The sequence below is a fragment of the Prunus avium genome, chromosome 8 (genome assembly GCF_965620075.1).
Source record: "Prunus avium chromosome 8, drPruAviu1.hap1.1, whole genome shotgun sequence".
Lineage (NCBI taxonomy): Eukaryota > Viridiplantae > Streptophyta > Magnoliopsida > Rosales > Rosaceae > Prunus > Prunus avium.
Genome location: NC_142291.1, coordinates 1,018,290 through 1,045,430, shown reverse-complemented (window position 1 = coordinate 1,045,430; position 27,141 = coordinate 1,018,290). Strand labels below are relative to the sequence as shown.

General features: G+C 40.1%; 3 pseudogenes across 1 annotated transcript; all 3 read right to left on the bottom strand.

Moving 5' to 3' along the window:
• Positions 1 to 6,256: 6,256 nt before the first annotated feature.
• Positions 6,257 to 18,817, bottom strand: LOC110747370 (disease resistance protein RPM1-like; annotated as a pseudogene).
• Positions 18,818 to 20,688: 1,871 nt separating this feature from the next.
• On the bottom strand, positions 20,689 to 23,932 carry LOC110745596 (disease resistance protein RPM1 pseudogene; annotated as a pseudogene).
• A 1,000-nt stretch (positions 23,933 to 24,932) lies between these two features.
• On the bottom strand, positions 24,933 to 26,792 carry LOC110764636 (uncharacterized; annotated as a pseudogene). Its single transcript, XR_015826476.1, has 2 exons — positions 26,667 to 26,792; positions 24,933 to 25,752 (listed from the first exon to the last, which is right to left on the bottom strand). The product of XR_015826476.1 is annotated as an uncharacterized LOC110764636 (transcript).
• Between the last annotated feature and the right edge of the window lie 349 nt (positions 26,793 to 27,141).

Genomic DNA, 27,141 nt, shown 5'->3' with positions numbered 1-27,141 from the left:
TTTATTTTATTTTTTAAAAATCCCATTTTTGGTGCCCGCCAAATTTTTAGAGTATACTTTGCGCGACGAATATTTATATATTGGTCGCGCAAAGTCGAAATTTTTTTTAAAAAAAATCCCATTTTTGGTGCCCGCCAAAATTTTTAGAGTATACTTTGCGCAACGAATATTTATATATTGGTCGCGCAAAGTCGAAATTTTTTTTTAAAACAATTCCCATTTTTGGCACACGCCCAAGTTTTGAGAGTATACTTTGCGTGACGAAATACTAATTGGTCGCGCAAAGTCTTAAAAAATATTTAAAGCTACTAATAAATACATATACTATTCAATTTCTTAAGTGTTATACGTACAAAATAAATAAATTTAAAGCTACTCAACGATCCAACTGTCAAACTTGTTTGTTTATACTTGTAGATCATATACACCAAAATTCAGAAAAAATAAACATTAAGAGATCAATTAATGGGACAAAACATTTCGACGGTTATAAACGAAAAATCATGATTTAACAGTTATTTCAACCCTGATTTTGATGATTTTTTACAGCTACACTCCTTGACCCTATATGAATACAATGACTGCATTCGATCGTCAATTTAAAATATTTACACTAGTAGATACCACAAAATCTTATGTTATATTTAATAAAAGTATAAATAAACTCTTATTTGTTAGTGAATATATTGTTTTCATGGCATACGCATTCTACAAAACTAGTTTCAACGATCGAACCGTCAAATTTGTTTGTTTACACTTTGAGATCATATACGCGAAAAATCGGAAAAAATAAACATTCAGAGATTAAGTAATATGACAAAACTTTTCGACGGTTATAAACGAAAAATCATGATTTAACGGTTATTTCAACCCTGATTTTGATGATTTTTTTACAGCTACACTCCTTGACCCTATATGAATACAATGATTGCATTCGATCGTCAATTTAAAATATTTACACTAGTAGATACCACAAAATCTTATGTTATATTTAATAAAAGTATAAATAAACTCTTATTTGTTAGTGAATATATTGTTTTCATGGCATACACATTCTACAAAACTAGTTTCAACGATCCAACCATCAAATTTGTTTGTTTACACTTCGAGATCATATACGCCAAAAATCGGAAAAAATAAACATTCAGAGATTAAGTAATAGGACAAAACTTTTCGATGGTTATAAACAAAAATCATGATTAAACGGTTATTTTAACTCCGATTTTGATGCTTTTTTACAGCTACACTCCTTGACCCTATATGAATACAATGACTCAATTTGATCTTCAATTGAAAATATTTACACTAGTGGATACCACAAAATCTTATATTGTATTTAATGAAAATTTATAAACTCTTAATTGTTAGTGAATATATTGTTTTGATGGCATACGCATTCTACGAAACTAGTTTTAACGATCCAACCGTCAAACTTGTTTGTTTATACTTTGAGATCATATACGCCAAAAATCGGAAAAATAAACATTCAGAGATCAAGTAATAGGACAAAACTTTTCGACGGTTATAAACGAAAAATCACGATTTAACGGTTATTTCAATTTCGATTTTGATGAGTTTTTACAGCTACATTCCTTGACCCTATATGAATACAATGAACCAATTCGATCGTCAATTTAAAATATATATTTTCTAACAAAAACCCAATCCGAACTACAATAATATATTTTTCTAGCAAAATAATTTTTTTAATTTTTGTATAGACTTTGCGAGACGAAGATTATTATTTCGTCGCGCAAAGGCATCCAAAAATTTTTAAAAATAATTTTTTATTTATTTATTTTTGTAAATACTTTGCGAGACTAATCACTATTCGTCGCGCAAAACTCTGTGCACCGAACTCTAGTATTCGTCGCGCAAAGCTACTTTTCGCGACGATGCTTTGTCGTCGCGCAAAGTTTTGTCGCGCAAAGTGACTTTGTGTGACGATTTATTTTTCGTTGCGCAAAATTGAGTCGCGTAAGACTTTGAGTGACGATGATTAATATTTGTCGCGCAAAGTGACTTTGCGCGACGAAAGAAAATTCGTCGCGCAAGGGGTTTTTTTTAGTAGTGGTAGCAAAATATGATTAATAATTGCAAGGATACCACAGGTTGAGGGAACTTAATCAGAAAACATCCCGCTCATGGCATACTCCGGAGACATATAGCCACTCCACAATCAATTGAGAACTGAAGAAATTGCTTATTTGTTTATAGTCTTGAAAAAAATTATACCAAAAAAGTTATCTAAACGCATGCAATGCAACTAATTTTTAGTTAATTATGAACACGAACAGAAGGGAAAGTTAAAATTGCAGGGTTGTGAATTGAAGTGCTAGTACACCTCGATTTACCAACATGTTAATCCTAATGTTCGAAAAATCACTATGTAGTAAGGGGGTGGCAGGCAAGGGCCTAGCGCCGAGAGGAGTAATTGGGGCCTATGCAAGTGCCTATGCTTTTTTTAATAAATTTTTTAGTATTATAAATTATAAATTTATACCAAAATCATGAAAAATAAAAGGATATATAAATTATATATTAAACAAATAGCATAATATTTTTTTGATTTAAAATATTAAAATATTTATTTGTTATTTGTTACTTATTAGTGGTTACTTTGGTGATTTCATAATGCAAAATCCATTTAATGTTGTATTTTCTGAAGCCCAGGCCCTTCTCTCTCGCCCAGGCCCTTTTCTAAACCCTAAACATACGCAACCTCTCTTCTTCAATCTCATCGTCGTCTCTCTCTCTCTCGCCTCATAGCACCATTGTCATCTCGTCCCAGACCTTGGAGTTCCAAAATGGCCTTTTCTTTCTTCTAGGCGCCAGCGCCCACCTAGACCGCCTAGCTCCCTCCTAGACCACCTAGCTCCCACCGAGACCGCCTAGACCGCCTAGCGCCCGCCTAGCTCCAGCCTAGCCCGCCTAGCGCCCGCCTAGGTCATTTATTCAGATATGAGTGATAGTGTGTTCAATGATTTAACTTTTAAAGAAGATTTCCGAGATTGGAAAAGAAAGAGATGATGCTTACATTGTTCCTACAACCTTGTGAGTATTTGCTAGACTCTCCGTGCCTGTGCCAATCCAAAATCTGAAAGTTTTGGGTTCATGTTCTCATCCAAGAGAATGTTACTGACCTTCAAATCTCTATGTATTACCTTCAAACAGGAATCACGGTGGAGATAAAGAAGCCCTCTAGCAACACCCTGAATAATCTTGAAGCGTCGACCCCAATCAAGCGCTACTCCTCCTGGGATTGGAATTTGGAATTCAAAATATAACAGTAATGTCATTAAAACATCCTGTGCACTTCACAATGAAAAAATTGACCATCACTACGTATCAAAGAGCAGTTGGTAACATTTAGAGATAGTTGCTACCGCTTATACCAACATAGGCTTAATTATTTGAATCTGTCAAATGATATGAGTACATATGCTATGACTATTAGAAGTATATTACATTTTCTACAGAATATACACTCCCAATAATCTTATTAGATTTTCTTCTGAGTTCTGGCTGGTACAGCAACAAAAGCTATAATGAAAGGCATATAAACATGGAAGAAAGAGACAATGATGAAGAAGGTAAGATTACACAACTATCCGGATCCCCTGGGCTATCAATGAGTAGGGTCTGTTACCAACGTACTAACAAGGAATTTGAGGTTTCACATTACTTTCAGGAAGCAGAAAAGCAGTTGGAATTGGAGTCCAAACGTACTAACAAGGAATAAGATGAACAACATATCATATCACCAAATATAATCATATCACGAAACATAATCGTACCACCAAATATAATCATGCTTTTCTTGAACACATCACCAAACATTTGCATATTTATTCATACCATCCTTTAAAAAAAATATTTTTTTTATACTTATTATTTTTTAAAATTATTTCTTAAAACGTATTACAGTCTAATTATGTAATAACCTCAAAAATAATACTTGGTTTTATTATTTTTGTAGAAAATCTTATTAAGTTGTGTGACTTTATTAGGTGTTTTATGAATTTGGTTTGATGTGAAAATATTAGAATTAAGTGAGTTTAATCTCAAATTTGGATTAAAATGCCCTTATGATTAAGTTTAAGATTTTTTTCGATTGAAGTATGCCCGTTTTGGCCCGGCTCGCTGGGCTTAGCCCGGCCCGGCCCGATGGGCTTTCTCAAGCCCGGCCCATGGGTTAGGCTTGGGCTTTGAATTTTCTAAAAAAACCCGACCCGGCTCGGCCCGCTATTTTCTCTCTCCTCTTTAAAGCCCGGCCCGGCCCGGCTCAAGCTCATTAAATTTGGACCGGACTAGCCCGGCCCGGCCCATTGACGAGCCCTAGCCGCTAGGCTATACTGGGGTTTTCTAATTTTCTTTTAAAAAGAAATAGTATAGCCGTGCGGCTAGACTCGGTTTTTTTAAAAAAAAATTAAAGAAATATCATAGCCTCCATTTTTTTTAAAGAAATGTATAGCCGCGCGGCTATACTCTGTTTTCTAATTTTATTTAAAAAGAAATTGTATAGCTGCTTGTCTATACTGGGGTTTTCTAATATGTTTCTGTGTAGGAATCATTACTTGTAATCAAAGTTTTCCATGTTAACATTATTATTTCCAGGTTCTGAAGTCTGTGAACTTGGATAACTCCAGCTCACTTTTGAAAATCAAAAGAGCTTCTAGAGGCAGAAACTAACTAAGAAAATAGAAAGCATGGTTGAACGGCCTGAGCTGCTTCAAATTATGAATGAGACTAATTAAAAGCTTAATTCTTGGCTAATATTGTGAAAAATAAAAAATAGAAAATAACCATGTAGCTGGAGAAGTCACATGCTGGTGGTTTTTGAGAAGATTAAGGATGAATCTTCATTAATGGCTGAGACAATTAAATTATTTAAGAATCTTGTAGAACTGTGATGGTTTTACCAAAGCAGCAGAATATGATTAATAATTGCAAGGATACCACAGGTTGAATGAACTTGATGGTAGAATTAGAAATCCAGAATTATTAGCTCCTGACTGGTAGTGTTTGTTGTTGCATCTTCACACAAATTCATCTTCGCACCGTGCTTCTCCAATTTGAGTCTTTAAAGGGATATGACGAGACAGAGCAATACCATAATCAAAATAAAATGAATGCACATATAACAGACTTGTAAATGAGAAGTGGCTTATATAACAGTAGTTAAAGGTTCAAAATGATTAAGCTTTGGAAAGTCTATGGAAGTACAGAAACTTACGGCGTGGGAAAAGAATCATGGGGCAAGCTTTCACCTTGCAGAAGAAGTTGCAGATGATGTTTTGTAAATTCGGTCAATTTCGCGGATGTGTTGTGCCTTGATGATCCACGCCTCCCTCTCGTATATTTTCTATAATTTTCGTTGGAACAGACCCCTATCTCAATGTTTCTAGAGTCCGAGCCTCGTTTGGTGGCACGGATAGGATATGACTGGATTTAACTTTGTATTTTGGATTGGACTGGTTAAGACAAGACTAGACTTTGAGTCTATTGTTTGATGTTATACCTACTTTGGACTGGACTGGATAAAATATATTTTGAAATTTTGGAAAACAGAATAGCAAAAGAAACAAACGTTAAATTGAAACAAAAGAAAACATCGATTGTATGAAGCTATGAAACTTGAAAGATTCACCACAAGAAAATCTGAGCATTTTCGAAAGAAAAAATCAATCCAAATCGTGAATACCCATGGCACAACCACAACATGAATCCCCAAAAAAACAAACAAATCAACCCCAGATCATGCTAAACAAGACCAAAACGACACCCAAATTTCCCAAAACCAAACCCTATTTGCACAACAAACACCGATTTGAGATCGGTAAGAAAACCCCAGATCACACAAATAATGACAAAAAAACAAAAATAATAAGAGAGAATAGGATGAGAACGGCAAATACCAGGAGATTGCGAGATTGGATTTGACAGAATCAAAGATTTTGAGAAGGCATGAGAAAGGAGAAGAGAGGGAGAGTGAGAGGAGAGAGAAGAAGGCAAAACCATAGAACATACGATGTGAAGGAGGCTGAGGGAGATGACGAGGAGCTTGCGTTCACAAAGAGAAGAGGAGCTCGAATTTGCGGAGATGAAGAGGAGCTCGCGTTCGCGGAGATGAAGAGGAGCTCGTGTTGTTGTAAACCCACATCTGAGGTTGGGTTCCAGAGCCGTAGGTATTTGAGACTTGGATCCAAGGTCCAATATTCAGTCTGTGATACAATTAAGCCCATCAAACAACAGACTAGACTCTTATCCATTTTAAATGAATATATCCAGTCCAGTCTAGCCCACCAAACATGAGCCGAAGGAATTCAAGACTACGTGGTAATGCCTTTAATTTCATGCAGCAACGAAGTACTAACAACTGGAATTTCAGCATCACACCTTCTTTTATTGTTATATTTTTCAAGAAGGAGAAATTAAGCAACTCCAGATGTGTGAACAAGGATAAACCTTCTAAGACAGGGCAATGCTTCAATATGTGGTAGTAGATCTTCTTTAAGTCTAGACCAACGTAGACTGATATCTGTGAGGCTCCTGAGTGAAGCAAACCAACTTGGTACAATTTCTAGTTTGCCACTCAAAAGAAGCCTTTGAAGGTGTGGCGGAGGACCTGGAAGAGAAGCAAGTGCATCGATTCGAAGAAATTCCTCTTCACTTGTTACGAATAAATACAGGTAGCGAAGGAGCTTCATCTTTTGAATGGAAGCACAAAGGTTCATCTCATTACTTCCTTTTACATTTGTAATGCCAAAGTGAGTAAGTTGGGTCATGTTCCCAACAAGTTTAAAAAAGTTTCCTTCTGAGTCTGATTCAACAAATGACAAAACTTGCAATTTTTTCAACATACAAATATTTGATGGTGCTCTAATCCCTTTAGCATATCTAAATTCCCAAGATGCTCCACTAGATCGATACATATAATTAGATGGCGTAGGTTTACCAACTTGGCAATTTCTTTCGGAAGTGTTTCAATCTCTGTGTCGCTCATGATGTCTAAGGTTTGAAGATTGCAAAGCTGTCCTATGGATTCTGGAAGTTTTTTAATTGAAGTTCTACTCAAACTTAAATATCTTAAGTTGAATAAGTACATAAGACCATCAGGCAGTTCTTCAATTGGTACATCCTCCAAATCTAGAATCCTTAACAATTTGAATTGAGAAAGCAATGTACTTGAAATAGAAGGCGAGAATACACCAGTGACAAACACATGAAATGAACGAAGCTGCGACATACCTTTGCATATTTTAATTTCTCCTTCAGATGTTTGAATTGACAAACGACGAGCTCTGATTTCTTCCATTATACTTCTCTCCCATCATAGACAACACAAAACTTTTCTTTTTCTAATGTGGACAAAGCAAGCTCCCGCATAAGATCATGCATCTTACATGTTTGTTTTACAGTTGGACACCTTATGTGGAAGCAAAATATCTCAGATCCTAGGTCAAATAATTAAGCCAATCAATTTGGGAGTTATTTGACCTAATTGGGAGTTATTTGATTTAATTGGAAATTATTTGATTCTTGCCTTAATTAGGGATTTGATTTAAATCAAATCCCTAATTACATCAATCTCTCCAAATCATGGAAGAATAATTCATTTCCATCTGTGGAATTATTCTTCTGAAACCATAGCCTCCGTGGCTCCTATAACTACATAGCTACACACAAGGGTTGAGGTATGTCTAAAATCCTATTTGAAACTCTACAGAAATTCCCTCTCACAAACCCTAGCCACCATAACTCTTTCTCTCTCACATAAGGCTCCGGCCATCACACATGGCTCCGGCCACCCAGTTCTCCCCACGAGAGCTCTGTACCCTTTTTAGCTATTATTTATATATGAATCAATTGAACTAACTTAGGCATCAGAGGGCATTTGGCCAACACCCCCCGGGTGTGGTCCTTTTACTATGATTTGTTTTGCAGGGAGAAAGAAAAGCAAAGGGGAAGAAGGAATCTTAGGCGAATATTTTTGTGGGACGAAAATTGCTCCCACAAATTGGTGCTTTCATTGAGAGCGTGAAATAATACGCAAAGCGTGTTCCAAATCCATTTTCCACACTTTTTTCCAATCAACCATGGTCGATACAAGACGTATGAAGAGTAACACCACTACGACGGGCCCGTCTCGCAGTTTTGTGGTGGAAACCTCGCTGCAACCGCACGAAACCGTGGCTGCCAACAACTTGCGGCCCCATCCTAGTGCTTTACAGCCACCTCTAGCTATTGGAATTGTAGAACAGCCGCCATAGACAGCTGTTGGAATTGCAGAACAACTGCCACATGGTCCCGTGACCTCCACAGCCTTGTAGCCGTAAGCACCGACTGCCGGAGCTGCTTTGCCACGCCATCCTACCGTTGGAACACAACAGCAGCCACACCACTCAGCTGCCGGATTTGCTGCACAGCCCCACGGCTACTTCGACGTCATCCCAGTCTTGGAGCAAATCCATTCTCTCCTTCCTCTGCAACCATACTTGACGTATGCACTTGTGTACGCGACTAATAGAGCCCTAGCCCATATGCCATTGGGCTCGATGCACACCTCTTTACCCGACCCGCGCAGTCAGGTGGACCTTAACTCACGGGTTGATCAACTCACACAGAGAGTCGACGATCAAAACAACCTGATTGGCCAGCTACTCAGGCAAATCAACTTGAACCAAGGCCCTAACCTTGGACCCCATGACGAGGAGAGGAGGGCGCACGAGCATGCCAGCTAGTAGTTCGAGAGGTCTAAGGCTGGTCAGACAGGGACAAACGAGTAGGGGAGAGAATGAGATCGCGTTAATGACACGCAGACATCTGCAAGCCATACTTTGAGTCGGTCGACTATTCGTTTGAGGTTAGGTCCAAGGACCAATGTGCACGAGAGGCTGGGCCCACAGTCCAATATCCACGCTTGCTTAGGCCCACAAGGAAGTATCCAATCTAGGATGGGCTCGCAAGGAGCTCGAGTTCGTGAACAAACACGCGACGAACGCAACGACCGACGCTCACCAGCCTGCTCGATCACCAATACACGACGACAAGCCGTAGAGGAATCCTCACAACCTCAATCTCCTAATCTGCCCCACGGGCAGAGCAACCAAGGGGATCGACCCTTGGCAGCTGAGGAGGAAGTTAACCAGCGATGCTCGAGGCACCGAAGACATCAACCCGAGCCACCAGCCCTACAGGTAGAAGATATCGAGAAGCTAGTGAATGACCAACTCCAAGGTCTCCAACTTAAAGGAAGCACGGAGGAGGCCCTGCGCAGGGAAATTGATCGATAGACTGCTCGCCCTTTACAGATGAGGTGGAATGAGCTGCACCGCCGAAGCGGTTCACAACGTCGTCCATCACTCCGTTTAAGGGGGACTCTGACCCCGAGTGCCATTTGAGGCACTTCAAGAGCGCTATGATCCTATACAAGGCAGACGACGCCCTGATGTGCAAAGTGTTCGTGATGACTCTGCGAGAAGCAGCTCAAGACTGGTTTCACACTCTACCGTCCTCCTCGATAGGCAGCTTCAAGGAGTTCGCCCTCATTTAAGCAAAGGAGTACACCTCCTACTGGACGGTCATAAAGCATGCAGACCACCTGTTCAACCTGCGTAAGAAGCCAGACGAATCTCTTCGAGACTACCTCAGAAGATTTAAGGCTAAGAAGGCGAACATCATAGGATGCAATGACCTAGTTACATCCTCAACTTTCAAGAAGGGCTTGCCAACCGAACACGAGCTATACCATGAGCTGGCCATAACTCCTAGCCAAACCTTGGCAGAAGTCTTCGCGACGGCAGAGCGCTACGCACTCTGGGACGATGATCGTATTGCCGCGAAGAAAGCCAGCAAGCAAGCTGAACACCTGATAAGGCAGTCAAGCCAAAAGAGCAACAAGTTCGAGCTCAAAACCTGAGACAAGCGCAGATTACGGCCCCAAGAGGGAGGCTCGGAAACAAGAACCTTCACTGAGTTTACTATCCTGATCCACCAGATCTTGGGACAAGTGAAGGAAAAGCCATAGGTGAAGAGGCCACCGTCTCTGAGGGAAGACCTGGCTAGGAGGGACACCAGTAAAAGGCACCTCGAGGAGTTGGTTAGAGATGGCTATTGCACATAATTCATCGCAAAGAAAGCCATCCAGCAGATCGAGGACCGTGATGCAGCTACCAGGGAACCTCCCCAAAAAGTAATACAGATCAACACCATCCTTGCCGACTCCCAGCAGACTGGGCTGACCACCAAGGAGCGCAAGAGAAAGATCGCGCAGGCGACTTACATCTCCCAAGTCATAACTAGCGATCTAGTCATTGAGGACACCCTCGTAATCGGCTTTCGGAAGAAGAACTTGATCGGGCTTGATCTGCCGCATAATGACGCTCTAGTCATCTGCACCCAAATTGAACAAGGTGATCGATCGAGTTCACGTGGACGAGGGTAGCGCAGCCAACATCCTGCAACTATCTGCTATCCAACAGATGGGATTGGAGCCTAAGATCAACAAACTTGCCAGGTCGCTCACCGACTTTAATGGGGTCACGTCGATCACTGTGGGAATGATTGACCATGAAATCCACTCACCGTCGGTGGTCTGCTCGCAAACCTTCATGGTCATCAATGAGATCTCCCCCTAAAACAGAATCTTGGGCCGACCATAGATCAGTAAGATCGAAGTCGTGTGGGATCGGATAGATCAACAATGACCAAGCCATGCCGATGAGATGCACGGCCCAAGGGCTCAAGAATAGCAAGCAGTTGCAGTTCACACCAGTAATGCAGGCTGCCGACGTGGCAAGATGCACTCCCAGTAGACAAGCAAGCCCGAACGAGAGGGGAGTTGCTACCTCACAATAGCAATGAAAGACCTAGGATCAAGGTGAGGGAATGCCCCCGGAAGACTCCCCTGTAAATGGTTGGAAGCCTGAGGATGACGTTGAGTTAGTACCCCCTGATCCTGGCCCGCCAGACAAAGAAGCGCAGATCGGCTCGCCCTAGAACCAAAATGAGAAGGATCGAGATGAGGGAATCTTCCCAGAAAGCTCCCTTGAAGAAGGCTGGAAGCCTGAGGAAGAAGTTGAGTTAGTACCCCTAGATCCTGACCAGCCAGACAGAAAAGCGTGGATTGGCTCGCGCCTAAGCCTAGACGAGAAGGTGGAGCTAACCACCTTCCTTCAAAACAAGAAAGACATGTTCGCATGGTCGCCATCTAACATGCCTGGAATCGACCCTAACATCATCTGCCACCAGCTCCATGTCAACTTCGCCAACAAGCCAGTGCGTAGAAGAGAAGCAACTTTTCTCCCGAGTGAGTTGCGATCATTGAAGCCAAGATCGACAAGCTCCTAGCTGTCGGCTTCATCGAAGAGGTCTCGTACTCAGAGTGGCTAGCCAACATTGTTCTGGTGGCAAAAAAAGAAAAGGGAAAATGGAGAGTTTGCGTCGATTATACCGACCTCAACAAAGCATGCCCTAAAGACAACTTCTCATTGCCGAGAATCGACCAGCTCATGGATTCAACTTCCTGCAATCAGCTACTCAGCTTCATGGACGCCTACTCCGGCTACAATCAAATCCTGATGCACGAGGACGACAAGGCGAAGACCTCTTTCATCATCGAGAAAGGAACCTACTGCTACAAGGTTATGCCCTTTGGGTTGAAGAAAGCCGAAGCAATCTACCAAAGGCTCGTGAATAAAATATTCAAGGAGCAAATCGGCAAAACCATGGAAGTCAACATGGATGACATGCTGGTCAAAGCCCCTGAGCGCGCAGACCACATTAAGAACCTCACTGAGGCATTCAGCCTGCTCCGCCAGTATCACATGAAGCTGAATCCAAGTAATTGCACGTTCGGTCTATCGTTCGGTCGATTCATGGGATACTTAGTCACTCAACAGTTAAGGAAATACAAAGTCTGAAGGGGCAGAGTAGCGGCCCTCAACCGATTCCTCTCGAGATCTACAAACAAGTGCAGACCATTCTTCAAAGCATTGAATAATGGACAAAAAGACAAATGGGACGAGGAGTGCGAAGCAGCTTTCCAGAATCTAAAGACTTACTACGAGAAATTGGAGAAGCTCATTTTGGCCCTTGTAGTTTCCGCGAGAAAGCTGCGGCCCTACTACCAAACTCACTAAGTCATCATCATGACCGAATTTCCTTTGAGGTCGATCCTCCACAGCCATGACGCGTCTTAACGACTCATGAAGTGGGCTATAAAGTTAAGCCAAAACGACCTCCTCTACCGGCCGAAGACTGCAATAAAAGCCCAGGCTTTAGCAGACTTTGTCGCGGAATTCACCTCATCGGCCGAAGAAGAAAACCTAGTCAGCAACAAGAAGGAAAGTTCGAGAGCAGACAAGACCTCCGCTGAACCTGACCAACACAGAGATACGTGGCAGGCGTCGTCATCATCACCCCGGATGGAATCCTGTTGGAGCAAGCTATCATGCTTGGCTTCCCGGCCTTAACCAAATAGGCAGAATACAAAGCATTGCTTGCTGGCTTGCGCTTGACAAAGGAGCTATCAATCAAGAAGCTGGCCATCTACTCAGATTCCCAGCTGATCACAAATCAAGCTGTTCTCACCACTTTGCAAAACCCAAGGGAGATGTCGTATAGCAGTGTAGCTCGGAAGTCCGAGTGTCGTATCCACAGAGAGCAGTGTAAAGAAAATAACAGAGATGAAAAAGAACAATTATGATTGAGAGGTAGATTTATGCAAGATTTGATTTAGAGAAAATTTAATTGATTAAAACACTAAGGCATTGGGGTTCCACTTTTAACATAAGCATGCAACTCTTAATAATTTGATCCACAAAATATTTTCCATTGTAGTTGTTCAAAATAATTAAAGCTCTTTTTAATTTCCTTTAGAAGTATTCTAAGCATAACTTGTACCATTGGCAACAAACTATCAAAAAAAAAAACTTCATCGAAATTCTATTAATCTTTAGTAATTCTCTTCTCTTTTAAAAGCATGAAAGTTTTTACTACACAATGGGAAAAACATGATTGAACCCATGAAATAGATTATCAAACATTCATCAATTAATTAAAAATAAAACTACAAATTCCATTTGAACAAAAAACTACAAATTCACATTAAAGATTAAGTTTGGATCAAACTAATAACAATTACACACTCATATTAAAAGCTTTCCCCCTAGCCTTAGCTAGGGAGTTAGTTCCCCATAAAATAAAACTAAAACAGAAATTTAGAACTAGAAGAATTGGAGGAAGGAGAGAGAGCTCAAGAGAAGATTGTGAGCTTGGTGTATTTTCCTTCTATGGCAACACTCTATTTATAGAGAATGGGAATTGCTCATGTTGCAACTTGCTTTGATTAAACTATTATTCCACCTTGCTACTACCAAGTGTTTCACCCGTCAATTGCCATCAAATGCTTCCTTTTGCTTAATTCATTGTGTTGATGACTCCACTTCCTCTTACTTTTGTTATTCAATCTCTTTTATTTTGGCTAAGTGCGGCACCTTCTATCTTCATTCTTCATTTAATTTGCTGCACTCATAAATTTATTATTCCATGATTCCAAATCTTCTCAAGCCACCATCCAAACAACAATTGTTTACTTCCATTAAGTCTTGTTTGTTGCTTCATCCACTTCATGTTTTTCTTTCTTACTCTTTTATGTGTGGTGGGTATGAACATAGCCAATGAACCTCAAAGTCTAGCTACAAAGAGATAAACACACAAAATAATATCAAATTAAATAAAATTAGTTACTAACAAATATAATGTAGGGATAATAAATGTGATAATTATGTACTCATCACAAGCCTCACGAGAATACATGGCAAAGCACCCAAGGATGATCTTGTACCTTGACAAAGTCCAAAAGTTGTTGAAGGCGTTTCCTACCTTCACCATCCAACAAGTGCCCCGAGCAGAGAACGCGCACGCAGACGCACTGGCAAGCTTAGGATCAGCGCTGGATACCCAGTTCAGACGCACTATCTCGGTCGAGCACCTTGACCAGCCACTCATAAAAGAGGCAGAGCAGCCAGACTTAATGTAGATCGACAAGGATCCTAGCTGGCAAGAAACAGTTTCGACCTGGGGACCTTGTGCTTAGAAAAAGTTTCATCACAGCACCATGGCAAGGGTTAAAGAAGATGAAGCCCAACTGGGAAGGCCCTTACGTGATCAGTCGACCTGGGGGCAGAGGCAGTTACACCCTCAACACTCTAGAAGGGAAAGAAATTCCGAGACAATGGAATGCCCACCACCTTCGGAGATACTACCCATGAAGCTCTTCGCTTACCAGATGGGCTCCTAGTAGGCGACGAGCCTCCTTTACTCCCATTGAAGCCTTACCTCCACTGAAGGCAAGCTACTTCTCGAGTACAAACTTCATGGAGTCTTTTTTGAGCGCTATGTCCCCGACATATGCACACAGGCGACAAGCCTTACCTCCATTGTAGGCAAGCTACTTCATGAGTACAAACTCAATGGAGCCTCTTTCAAGCGCTATGTCTCCGAACATACAATTACAAGATACAATGAGAATTGAAGTTTGAAAGACAACTGAAAATTCCATAGCAAAGCGGCCAACCAGCCAAGTTCAACAAGAAATAAGGTGGTCAATTAAAGAGCACTTATTGAAAGAAAATTACAAAGTTCAAAAATAGAAAAAATGAACTACATCTACTAGGGGACTTCGACAGATGACCCTTAGCCGATCACATCCTCAACTGCCTCTTGATCAACTGCGCTGACAACAGCCTCATTCTGCTCAAGTGGCACCATCTGCTCAGCAGCCCCAGTTACTTGCTCCTCTGCGTCTGCCCTAACCTCATCAGCTTCATCTGCTACCTGCTCTTCAACTACTTCTACATCAACAATATTGATTTGCTTACTTTGAGCAGGTGGTAGATCAAGATAGAGCTGCTCACCATCTTCATGTTCGAGAGGGCAATAAGGAGGAGCATCGTTCCGGCAATCCAAGTATCCAAGCTTGACTATTCGTGGCTTCGCAGACAAGTCGTGGTTGATGGACAGAGGTACAGTTCTCTCAGTTTAATTCCCGGATTGGCGCAGGCGACCCAAACCCTATTTTTGGGTAGTTCGGGGGGAGACCTGAGCAGAATATCCCGAACCTCCTGCATGCTATTGATATTCTTGCTGTTCGCGCTGACAAGGCACTTGATCCCGGCACACTAGACCCCTCTTTGAGGAAGACTTGCTTGTGGCAGAAGGAAGAAGTTCGGTTGAGGACTCCTCCTGATCAGCTAGTAGATCATATAGGTCCGAGCCATACAGCTTCCATCTTCCAACATCTTCAGCAGGGGGCAGACCACTAACCTCCTTCCGATGTTCGCTCAGCAACCAACGCCATTCATGGAACCTGATAGGGATGTTCAGAACTTGCTGAACCTTGGTCATGTTCAGGCCGAGATCGAGCTTCTTGCGGATGTCATTTTCTGCAAGTAGGAGACGAAAGTCAATCAGATGCACAACAAAGAATTCTAGAAAGACTATAGCATATCAATGGGGTACGACTTACGTCATTGAAGGTGAGAGGAACGAGCAGACCGTCGTCGACCTCCCCTTCCCATATGCCGTTGGCATCTAGTGCGTCCGTATTCCACTCATGATCTTCTTGACTCAGACTATTCCTAGTTTGTGGCACAAAAAAGCAACCAAAAAAAAAAATTTGAAGCAGTTTGGACCAGTCCAACCTTAAAGAAACCGGCCCAAACTGCCACCCGCTCCAGCAGTAAGCCCGACGCCACCAACCCAGTTACAGCTGGACAGCCCAAGTCAAAGACCTCTTCCACTCAAGAGCCCATGTCGCATAAGGAAGCCCAGTTACAGTTGGACAACCCAATAGTTAATTCACACCTCCTCCATGCCACCACGCGCCATGCAGAAGCTGGTGGGCATTTGTGGAAGCAAAATATTTTAGATCCTAGGTCAAATAATTAAGCCAATCGATTTGGGAGTTATTTGATTTAATTGGGAATTATTTGATTCTTGCCTTAATTGGGGATTTGATTTAAATCATGGAAGAATAATTCTTTCCATATGTGGAATTATTCTTCTGAAACCATAGCTTCCGAGGCTCCTATAAATACATGGCTACGCACAAGGGTTGATGTACGTCTAAAATCCTATCTAAAACTCTGCAAAAAGTCCCTCTCACAAACCTTAGTCACCATAACTTTTTCTCTCTCACACAAGGCTCCAGCCACAACAAACGGCTCTGACCACCCGGTTCTCCCCACAAGAGCTCCGTACCCTTTTTAGCTATTGTTTCTCTACGAATCAATCGAACTAACTTAGGCATCGGAGGGGCTTTGGCCAACACCCCCCGGGTGTTGTCCTTTTACTTTGATTTGTTTTGCAAGGAGAAAGAAAAGCAAAGGGGAAGAAGGAATCTTAGGCGAATATTCTTGTGGGACGAAAATTGCTCCCACACCTTACAACCTGCAACATACTATGAAAATTGAGTTCCATAAGATAGCTTTCATAAACTTCTTCCAGTGTGACCCCTTTAACATGTTAAACGAAGCCTTCAGCTATCCGCAATCTAATTAACCTTTCTGCTCGAATCAAATAATCTTCTTGGAAAATTGAACAATATAGGAAGCAATGTTTCAGTTGATATGGCAAATCGTTGAAACTGAAAAACGAGATTGTCTTCACAGGTTCTAGGAAATGATCATTTATTAGATGCCAATTTATGCTGGTGCAGACTCTTCTCCACTCCGTAGATGACTCCTTGGAAGACATAAGACCACCTAAAGCTACGATTGCTAGGGGCAGGCCGTCACATTTCCCCGAAAGTTCCCAAGCTGATTATTCAAGTTCTGGTGGACAATGTTTATCAGGGTAAGTTGAGAATGCTTTCTTGTTGAAGAGCTCCCAAGCCTCATTCTTTTCCAACGGTTGAATACGATGAACATGGCTTTCTACTCCAAAAGAATAGAAGGCTATGTCTTCTTTTTGAGTAGTGAGCTTGATTTGACTTCCAAGCTGTCTATTTGGAAGTGCTATCCTCATTTCTTTCAAAAGTTTTATATCCCACACGTCATCCAATACAACTAGGTACCTTCTAGACTACAAGTAGGTTACGAGTATATGTAGCAACTCCCTATAGCTCATGGAATTTAAGTCTGCAGCTACAACGACCTCTTCCTTCGTTGCTTGGTGGACTTCCTTGATTAAGATTCTAAACAAATCTTCAATCACATAACTTTGGGAAACCGTAATCCACGCATAACAGCTGAAATGTCTCTTCACACTTTCACTGGTGAAGGTTTTTGCAACTAGAGTTGTCTTCCTTGTGTTGGAAAAATGGCTCACCTAAGGATACAAGGTTGTTTTGGCGCTGGAATGAAGATTTTGAATCTGCCTAAAAGCGACCGGTCGCAGGACATTTGCGACCGGTCGTTTTAAAACAGATTCGAAGTCTGGAGCAAAATCAATGAGCGACCGGTCGTCAGTTCTTTGCGACCGGTCGCGTGACATTTGCGACCGGTCGTTTAGAAACAGATTCAAAGTCTGGAGGGAAAACTTCTGGCGACCGGTCGCCCATTCCTGACGACCGGTCGCTCCCATCGTGCTGTGACGTTTTCTTACGTGTTTTCAACTGTGTTTTCGAGGGCTATCGCTTTCCACAAGATTTCAGAGGCTTAGTGGGTCACTTCTGAGTTAAATGAAGGTTGACTACCTGCTGGATAGTTGGGAGAGCACTCATGGCTAATTGGTTATCTTATTTTGAAGAGATCACTCTCCATTTTCTGGTGTAAGTGGGAGGTGGCTGAGTGGGATATCATTTACCTACTTGATCTGACTTTTAGTCTAAGTTAGTGACTGAAGGAGGAACGTGGAGGACAAAGATGGTGCCTTATCTATTGTCCATTGGCTTGTGTAGGAAATGGGGTGAAGTAAGATAACGCAAGAGGAGAAAACAAGTTGAATAATTAGGAAGTGGCTGAAGCAGAAGTTTGTGTTGAGAGAGTGCTGGAGTTTTCAGTTTTGTTCAGAAAAACCAAGGGGAGAGCAAGAGAGTTCTCTAAGTGTATCAAGGTGTTGAGCAAGGGTGTGAGAGAAAACAGATTGTGAGGGTAGTGTTCTAAGGGGGTTTCCTTTGTAAACCAAAGTTGTAACCTATCTTCATTAGTGAAATTTCTCAAGGTGATCACCAAAGAGGATGTAGGCAATTTGCTGAACCTCTATAAACACTTGTGTCATTTGTGCTTGGTTAATTTCTGTGTGTGTGTGTAAGACTCATCCATCATTGAGTTCTTTGTCCAAAGTCCATCAACAACAAGATCTTAAAAGGGCAGTGAGTTAGTCATTTAATTCACAACACCTTGATCCTCCCATCCCGACCATAGAGACAACTGCTTGTTGTTGCTCTCCGTTCATCAACCATCCCATCCCATCAATATTTTCTTCTTGTCTTCAATCCCCACAAATTCGTCTTCCTTAATAAAAAGGGAAGACTCTGCTTGGTTTTTCACCCATTTTTTAATGTCATCTGAACTTGTTCCTTCTAGGGGATCAATATCGTATCTTTGATTCCTCTCTGTAATGTCTTTGATGGTTTTTGTGATTTTCTGTAACTTTTTGCCAATTTGACTCCTGTGGGAGCGATTTTCGTCCCACAAGAATATTCGATCGATTGATTCCCCTTTCTTCTTCGTTGTCTCTTTCTCCCTGCAAAATAGATTGGAATAGGAGGACTACACCCGGAAGGTGTTGGCTAAAGGCCCTCCGATGCCTAAGTTAGTTCGATTGATTCATAGATAAACAATAGCTAAAAAGGGTACGGAACTCTCATGGGGAGAACCGGGTGGCCGGAGCCGTGTGTGGTGGCTGGAGCCTTGTGTGAGAGAGAGAGTTTTGGAGGCTAGGGTTTGTGAGGGGGAATTTCTGCAGAATTTCAGATAGGATTTGTAGACGTACCTCAACCGTTGTGTGTAGCCATCTATTTATAGGAGCCTCAGAGGCTAGAGTTTCAGAAGAATACTTCCACAGATGGAAATGAATTATTCTTCCCAGATTTGGTGAGGTTGGTGTAATTAGGGATTTGATTTAAATCCCAATTAAATCAGGTAACTCCCAATTAAATCGAGTAACTCCGAGTTAGGTCAAATAATTCCCAAATTGATTGGCTTAATTATTTGACCTAGGATATGAGATATTTTGCTTCCACAACGCCTATACCAAAGTTTCTTTGGAATGTGAATGGCACTGGGGATGATGTGTCGTGAAAGCTTGTCCTAGTTGTTTTGGAAGGAGGTATGTAAGGTTTTATTTAATTATTTTTTTGGTCTCCTCGTTTTCCTTTTTCGTTTTTTATATATGCCTTGAGTTCCCTAGTCTTGCATCATATAAACTATTCTAGTACGAACTGTTGTCATCCACAAGTTTGTTAAGGCCATGTATTTTTGTCCATGGACTAAAGGTCTGCAATAGTTAGTTTCGATAGCACAAGAATTTTGTATTGAAATTCTGTTTGATTATCATTTCACTTTTGTTGTTTGCCATGCAGAAGTTTTGACGTATGAGACTGAAAGAAAGATTTTACCCGGTTGCGCCTAGAAGAACCCTTGCTGTCTTGTGCGAGGCTGCAAATCTTAATTATTTTCCATCACTATCCCAAGTTTTATTTGAAGCCATTTGATCATTAGTGAGTTTTGCTTTGAGACTATGGAATCTTATGTAATTTAATTCGTGAGTGTGTTTGCTATTTGATTATGTAATGACTTAAGAAGCACTAATCAGGATCTAATGCTCAATTTGATTTTGAGAGTTTCCTCTACTTGTACATTGATAATCATCTTCTGCTGCTCTGGAAAACTTTTAACAATCGTGGAACACGTATAATTGTATGGGGAAAAACATGAACTTGCTTGTATTCCGTTTAAATTTGTTTGATCAAAATAACATAGTTGACGAAATTTTTTTGCAAGACCATCCCCTCTAATAGATTGCACTCAAGGAAGAGAGATGCGACATCATTGCTAATTCCATTCGCATTCTTGCCTGATAGCCTGAAAAAAGCAAGACATATTTAGTGGAAGTTGGCAAGTATAAGTCCACTCCATCCTTCTATTAAAATATATTGCCTTTTAAATTGAGTTATGAATTTAAGGTTTTAATATGATTTGTGAGCAATTGACAATTCATTCTGCTACTAATTTGAAGACTTTTTCAACATAGTCAGAGTATAATAACAATGCAAGGCAGGGGAATGGTGCAATCAGGAAGAAAATGAAAACCCTGCCTACTCCATTTACAAATAAGTTAGCAAGAAGAAGAGAACAAAATAAGCAAGTTGTATGAATATGGTTCTGTGGAGGAATCATTACTTGTAATCAAAGTTTTCCATATTTTAACATTATAATTTCCAGGTTCTGAAGTCTGTGAACTTGGATAACTCCTCACTGAACGGCCTGAGATCTTTATTAATGGCTGAGACAATTGAATTATTTAAGAATATGATTAATAATTGCAAGGATACCAGAATTATGAGCTCCTGAATTGTAAAAGTAATAATAATTCTAATAATGTTGGTAATAATAGCACAATATTTAAACTCATTATAATAAAAAAAACTCACTCTTAATGAGATTTAAAAAAATTTTAAAATGAAAATCAGCAGTGAAAGCACTAGGAATTGTTTAATCAGCACAAACAACATTTGATCAGAAAATACAAATATTAAGTAGTGCACCATGCTTCTCCAATTTGAGGCTGTAAAGGGATATGACGAGACAGAGCAATACCATAATCAAAATAAAATGAATGCACATATAACAGACTTGTAAATGAGAAGTGGCTTATATAACAGTAGTTAAAGGATCTAAGAAGATTAAGCTTTGGAAAGTCAACGGAAGGACAGAAAACTTACGGTGTGGGGAAAGAATCATGGGGCAAGCTTTCACCTTGCAGAAGAAGTCGCAGATGATGTTTTGTAAATTTGGTCAATTTCGCGGATGTGTTGTACCTTTGGATGATCCACGCCTCCTTCTCGTATATTTTCTATAATTTTGATCGGAACAGACCCCAATCTCAATGTTTCTAGATTCCTAAGGAATTCAAGACCATGTGGTAATGCCTTTAATTTCATGCAGCAATGAAGTATTAACAACTGGAGTTTCGGCATCACACCTTCTTCTATTGTTATGTTTTTCAAGAAGGGGAAATTAAGCAACTCCAGATGTGTGAGCCTTGCAAAGCCTATATTGAAGCACAACTCATTCCCAACAAAGGCATTAACAAGGATAAGCCTTCTAAGACAGGGCAGTGCTTCAATGTGTGGTAGTAGATCTTCTTTAAGTCTAGACCAACGTAGACTGATATCTGTGAGGCTTCTGAGTGAACCAAACCAACTTGGTACAGTTTCTAGTTTGCCGCTCAAAAGAAGCCTTTGAAGGTGTGGCGGAGGACCTGGAAGAGAAGCAAGTGCATCGATTCGAAGAAATTCCTCTTCACTTGTTACCAATAAATACAGGTAGCGGAGGAGCTTCATCTTTTGAATGGAAGCACAAAGGTTCATCTCATTACTTCCTTTTACATTTGTAATGCCAAAGTGAGTAAGTTGGGTCATGTTCCCAACAAGTTTTAAAAAGTTTCCTTCTGAGTCTGATTCAACAAATGACAAAACTCGCAATTTTTTCAACATACAAATATTTGATGGTGCTCTAATCCCTTTAGCATATCTAAATTCCCAAGATGCTCCACTATATCGATACATAATTAGATGGCGTAGGTTTACCAACTTGGCAATTTCTTTCGGAAGTGTTTCAATCTCTGTGTCGCTGATGTCTAAGGTTTGAAGATTGCAAAGCTGTCCTATGGATTCTGGAAGTTTTTTAATTGAAGTTCTACTCAAACTTAAATATCTTAAGTTGAATAAGTACACAAGACCATCAGGCAGTTCTTCAATTGGTACATCCTCCAAATCTAGAATCCTCAACAATTTGAATTGAGAAAGCAATGTACTTGAAATAGACGGCGAGAATACGCCAGTGACAAACACATGAAATGAACGAAGCTGCGACATACCTTTGCATACTTTAATTTCTCCTTCAGATGTTTGAATTGACAAACGACGAGCTCTGATTTCTTCCATTACTTCTCTCCCATCATAGACAACACAAAACTTTTCTTTTTCTAATGTGGACAAAGCAAGCTCCCGCATAAGATCGTGCATCTTGCATGCTTGTCTTATAGTTGGACACCTTACAACCTGCAACATGCTACGAAAATTGAGTTCCATAAGATAGCTCTCAGAAACTTCTTCCAGTGTGACCCCTTTAACATGTTCAACGAAGCCTTCAGCTATCCACAATCTAATAAGCCTTTCTGCTCGAATCAAATAATCTTCTGGGAAAATTGAACAATATAGGAAGCAATGTTTCAGTCGATATGGCAAATCGTTGAAACTGAGAAACAAGATTGTCTTCACAGGTTCTAGGAAATGATCATTTATTAGATGCCAATTTATGCTGTTGCGGACTTTTCTCCACTCCGTAGATGACTCCTTGGAAGACATAAGACCACCTAAAGCTACGATTGCTAGAGGTAGGCCTTTACATTTCCCCAAAAGTTCCCAAGCTGATGATTCAAGCTCTGGTGGACAACGTTTATTATGGTAAGTTGAGAATGCTTTCTTGCTGAAGAGCTCCCAAGCCTCATTCTTTTCCAACGGTTGAATATGATGAACATGGCTTTCTACTCCAAAAGAATAGAAGGCTATGTCTTCTTTTCGAGTAGTGAGCATAATTCGACTTCCAAGCTGTCTATTTGGAAGTGCTATCCTCATTTCTTTCAAAAGTTTTATATCCCACACGTCATCCAATACAACTAGGTACCTTCTAGACTCCAAGTAGGTTACGAGTATATGTAGCAACTCCCTATAGCTCATGGAATTTAAGTCTGCAGCTGCAGGGACCTCTTCCTTCGTTGCTTGGTGGACTTCCTTGATCAAGCTTCTAAACAAATCTTCAATCACATAACTTTGGGAAACCGTAATCCAAGCATAACAGCTGAAATGTCTCTTCACACTTTCACTGGTGAAGGTTTTTGCAACTAGAGTTGTCTTCCCTGATCCTCCCATCCCGACCACAGAGACAACCGCTTGTTGTTGCTCTCCGTTCATCAGCCATCCCATCAATATTTGCTTCTTGTCTTCAATCCCAACAAGTTCGTCTTCCTTGATAAAAAGGGAAGACTCTGCTTGGTTTTTCACCCATTTTTGAATGTCATCTGAACTTGTTCCTTCCAGGGGATCAATATCGTATCTTTGATTCCTCTCTGTAATGTCTTTGATGGTTTTTGTGATTTTCTGTAACTTTTTGCCAATTTGACGCCTATACCAAAGTTTCTTTGGAATGTGAATGGCTTTGTGGAGGCAGCTTGCAAATCGACCCCTATACTTTGGAATGTGAATGGTTTTGTGGAGCCACCTTGTAAATCGACTCCTATACCAAAGATACTTTGGGTTGTGTCTGGTTTTGTGGAGCCACCTTGCAAATCGACCTCTGTTCCAATGGTTTGGAAAGCAAATGGTTTTGCGGAGCAAGCTTGCAAATCTAACCCCACTCTGCAGCTCATGCATGTGGTACATGAACTCATCAATGATATCTTCAACATCATAGGCCAAATCTCTCACGCTAGCTACCCATATCTCCTCTCCTTCTGTCTGCGGTTTCTTCCCCTCAGCATCCTTTAGGAAGGATTTCATGCTTATAAGCTCTTGCTTAATCTCATCAACTTGATCACGAACACCTACTATGGAGGATGCTTCGCTCTCAAGAATGCCTACAACTTTGCCAATCAAGAGATCAGTTGCAGCTGAGGCCATATTTGCTCTTCTACTGTATCTTCTTAATCACAAAATCATATGATCAGAAATGGAATTGCCCTTACCATCTCTCTAAGAAAATTTTGTGAGAGTTGAAAACATAATTAAATGGAAATCAGTAGATAACATTCCAAAATTAGAGTAGAGAGTGACATAACTATAGCAGAATTCAAAATAATTTCAGTGACCATTTCAACTTTGTACGGGATTCTGGTGCTCCATAAATCTTTTCTTAATCACACCAAATTGCAAGTGTTCCCTCACTTAGATTACTATATCAGACTGACATGTGGGTGATTAATTATATCTTGGGTTCTCTGAACTCAGAAGCAAGTGATGTAGTGAAAATGAGAACGAACTCTGTGTACTTGTCTTATGCATGTAAGTCCACTTCCTCCTTCCAACTTGTATTAAAATATATTTTCCTTTGAATAGGAGTGCTGTCATATAATTATTTATATAAGTTTGCTCCCCATTAAAGGAAGATATATGTGGTGTCAGACTTTGATTAATCTGGACCTAAAATGCAGCATCCCTCATAGTCAATGTAGTCTAGAAGGCAGCACATGTTAGGGGAAGAGTGAAAGGAAGTCGCATAAAGTTCACTTCTTTAGGTTAATGGTTTATGGGATGAAGTTGATGAAATATATAAACTAAGAAATTAAAATTGAGAAAGAAAATGCAAAAGAGAGATCAAAACTGGTAAACTTCTATATATATGTTTCTATTTTTTTTTTAATGCAAGTGATAATCGTCTCTAAATTAATCTAATTTAAGGGGAGTGGGATTCGAACTTGAGTGCAAAGGGTCCAGCTTAATGCATTGGCCAACTGACTTAACCCTCATTCTCATATTATTTGTCTTGCTTTATAAGACAGATATATCAGTTATACTAGATGGAAGATTGGGCAATATAAGCAAATCCTCTTTTATATCGCATGAAAATAATAAGCTCATAGTAAGAAAAGCAATGATTTGCTTCAATACCATTTTCTTTTTATCCAATGGACTGCTTTAATTGTAATAAAGATGCTTTTGTGCAATGAGCATTCTTTGCTTGAGGTTTTATGGTCGTATCATCTTCTGGGTTTTATTGTCTTCTCCATTTCTTAGTTTGTTGCAGTTTTGTTTTTCGGGTCTTGCTTTAGCGAGCCATTAAGTTTGTTAATACTAAACGCAACTTTGAATTATATTTCTATGTATCCATTTACTGATCAGTCTTCGAAAGTAATATTTGCTTACCATTCCCACAATCTTCTATCGCAACTTGTCACAAATCAATCATTGGTCTTTATTTATCGTCTAACAAACAATAAGCAACACAGAAAACAGGACTTGAAACAGGCCATGACCATCAATGAATCGCACAATTTAGAGCTTTCTAAATAGCTTACATTGAAATTTCATAGTAAAATGGAAATTTCAGCCAAAAATTTATCTTCCCCTGTTGCTCTGTGTTAAACAATGGATCAAACTAAATTTGGCTCGTCAAGTAAATAAGAATAGATGAAATTCTTACTTCACTTTGTAGGATGTTTTGTCTGCAAAAAACTGACATTCAGGGCTGATAATCCAACAATATCGGGGCTCATGAGTTGATCAAGCTGTTTCTTAGCACGGCGAAGCAAGTACTCAATGTAAAGGAAATTTTTGCGGTCTACCTCCTTGGCATTGCGGCGGAACTCACTTGACACAAGTGACTCAATCTGCTGTCGATCTTCAGCAGATTTTGCACGGGCTGCCCTCAGAAACCCTCTGTATAGACTGAGGACTTGTTTCTGCATCCCAGAAAGCCTTGGTCCACTGGAGGCTCCCATTGCATCTTCTTTTGTTTGGCACCAGATTTGCTTTTGAGAAGAACTTCAAAACGTTATGGAAATATTTTGACTTTGTTGTTTCTTCTGTATAGAAACATAAATTAGTATATTTATTAAGCTATAAGTAAAACAAAATTTACCACTCAAATAGAAGAGGGTTCCTATCACAAAGCACAACTCACATGAAAAGCTGATCGCCAGATACATGTGCATTGGAAAATTCAAATAAGTGTTGGATTAAACTAACAAAGCCATGTTTTGCATAACATTGCTTCAAAACAAGCAGCAAGAAATCCAAGTAATGACGTAATCAGAAATATACAAGTACAGCAAGATTGATTGTAAAGATATCATGGTTCGTATGCATATTGACATGCTTAAAATGAACCTAGCTACGATGCAATATTCACATGTTTTAAATTTATTTTTTTCCTCTCACTCCATGATGCAATCCATGGAGGACTTTCCTCATATAGGTAGTGAGCATGAGAACAAAATGAGCCTTCACAATTCCAAGTGCAGATAAGTTATGCCCTTGATTTGATTCAGAGGAAAGGAAACACATTATAGATTATATCCCGCGTAATATCGAGAGATGAAAATGTGATTAAACTCGAGCAACTAAACAAAGAAGAACACATGGAAAAGACCCAACTTTCTTGTCAAAACATAACGCCATTTAAAGTTAGACTCGGGACTAAATTAAAAGATGTGATTAGTAAGGGAAACAAACAGTGATGAACATCTCTAGGGCCCAATAGAAAATTGGAAATACATATGAAATGTTGGGAACAAAGTCTCCCAAATCAACAATCTAACAACATTTAAGTAACACCCAGAAGCTAACTTGTTCAATTTTGTTAGTAATTTGAAGATTTTTGCGACAATTTTGAGCAAATACAAATCTCTCAAGAATGGGATGATATAATAAGTATTCAGAATTACAAAGATACCCACAAAATAAAATAAAGAAATCAAACGGGAAAAGCGTATTATACCTGTAGCGTAGAAGTAGAAGAACTGCCAAAAACAAGGAGAGAGGAAACAAAGATGAGAATGACGACCAAGTGTGCCCAACTTGTTGGGTTTGCCAGCCCATGTGCACAGTGCACGTGAGTCAAAAAAAAGAAAAAAGGAAGATGGGCAAGTAGTCTATTATTACACCAAGTTTTAATATTTTATGTCATGGAAGTCTGTCGTCACCATCTAAATTAATGTGTTGTTCTACCTTCTACAGTTTCTAAAATCACAATTACCTGCAGTTGATTTAGTCACGGAGTTGGCTCACGTTTTGGTTGATTGCGACTGCGACAGTGCTTGTGTGTTGAAACAGTTTTTGCTCCTCATTTTAATATCATCCTTGTAAAATCTGAAACCGTCTAGGCATTTTATCATTGCCTTAACATTTTATTGTTTATCAACAACATTGTGTTTTATTTATGAGATATTTAATTAAATACCCATTCTTAGTAC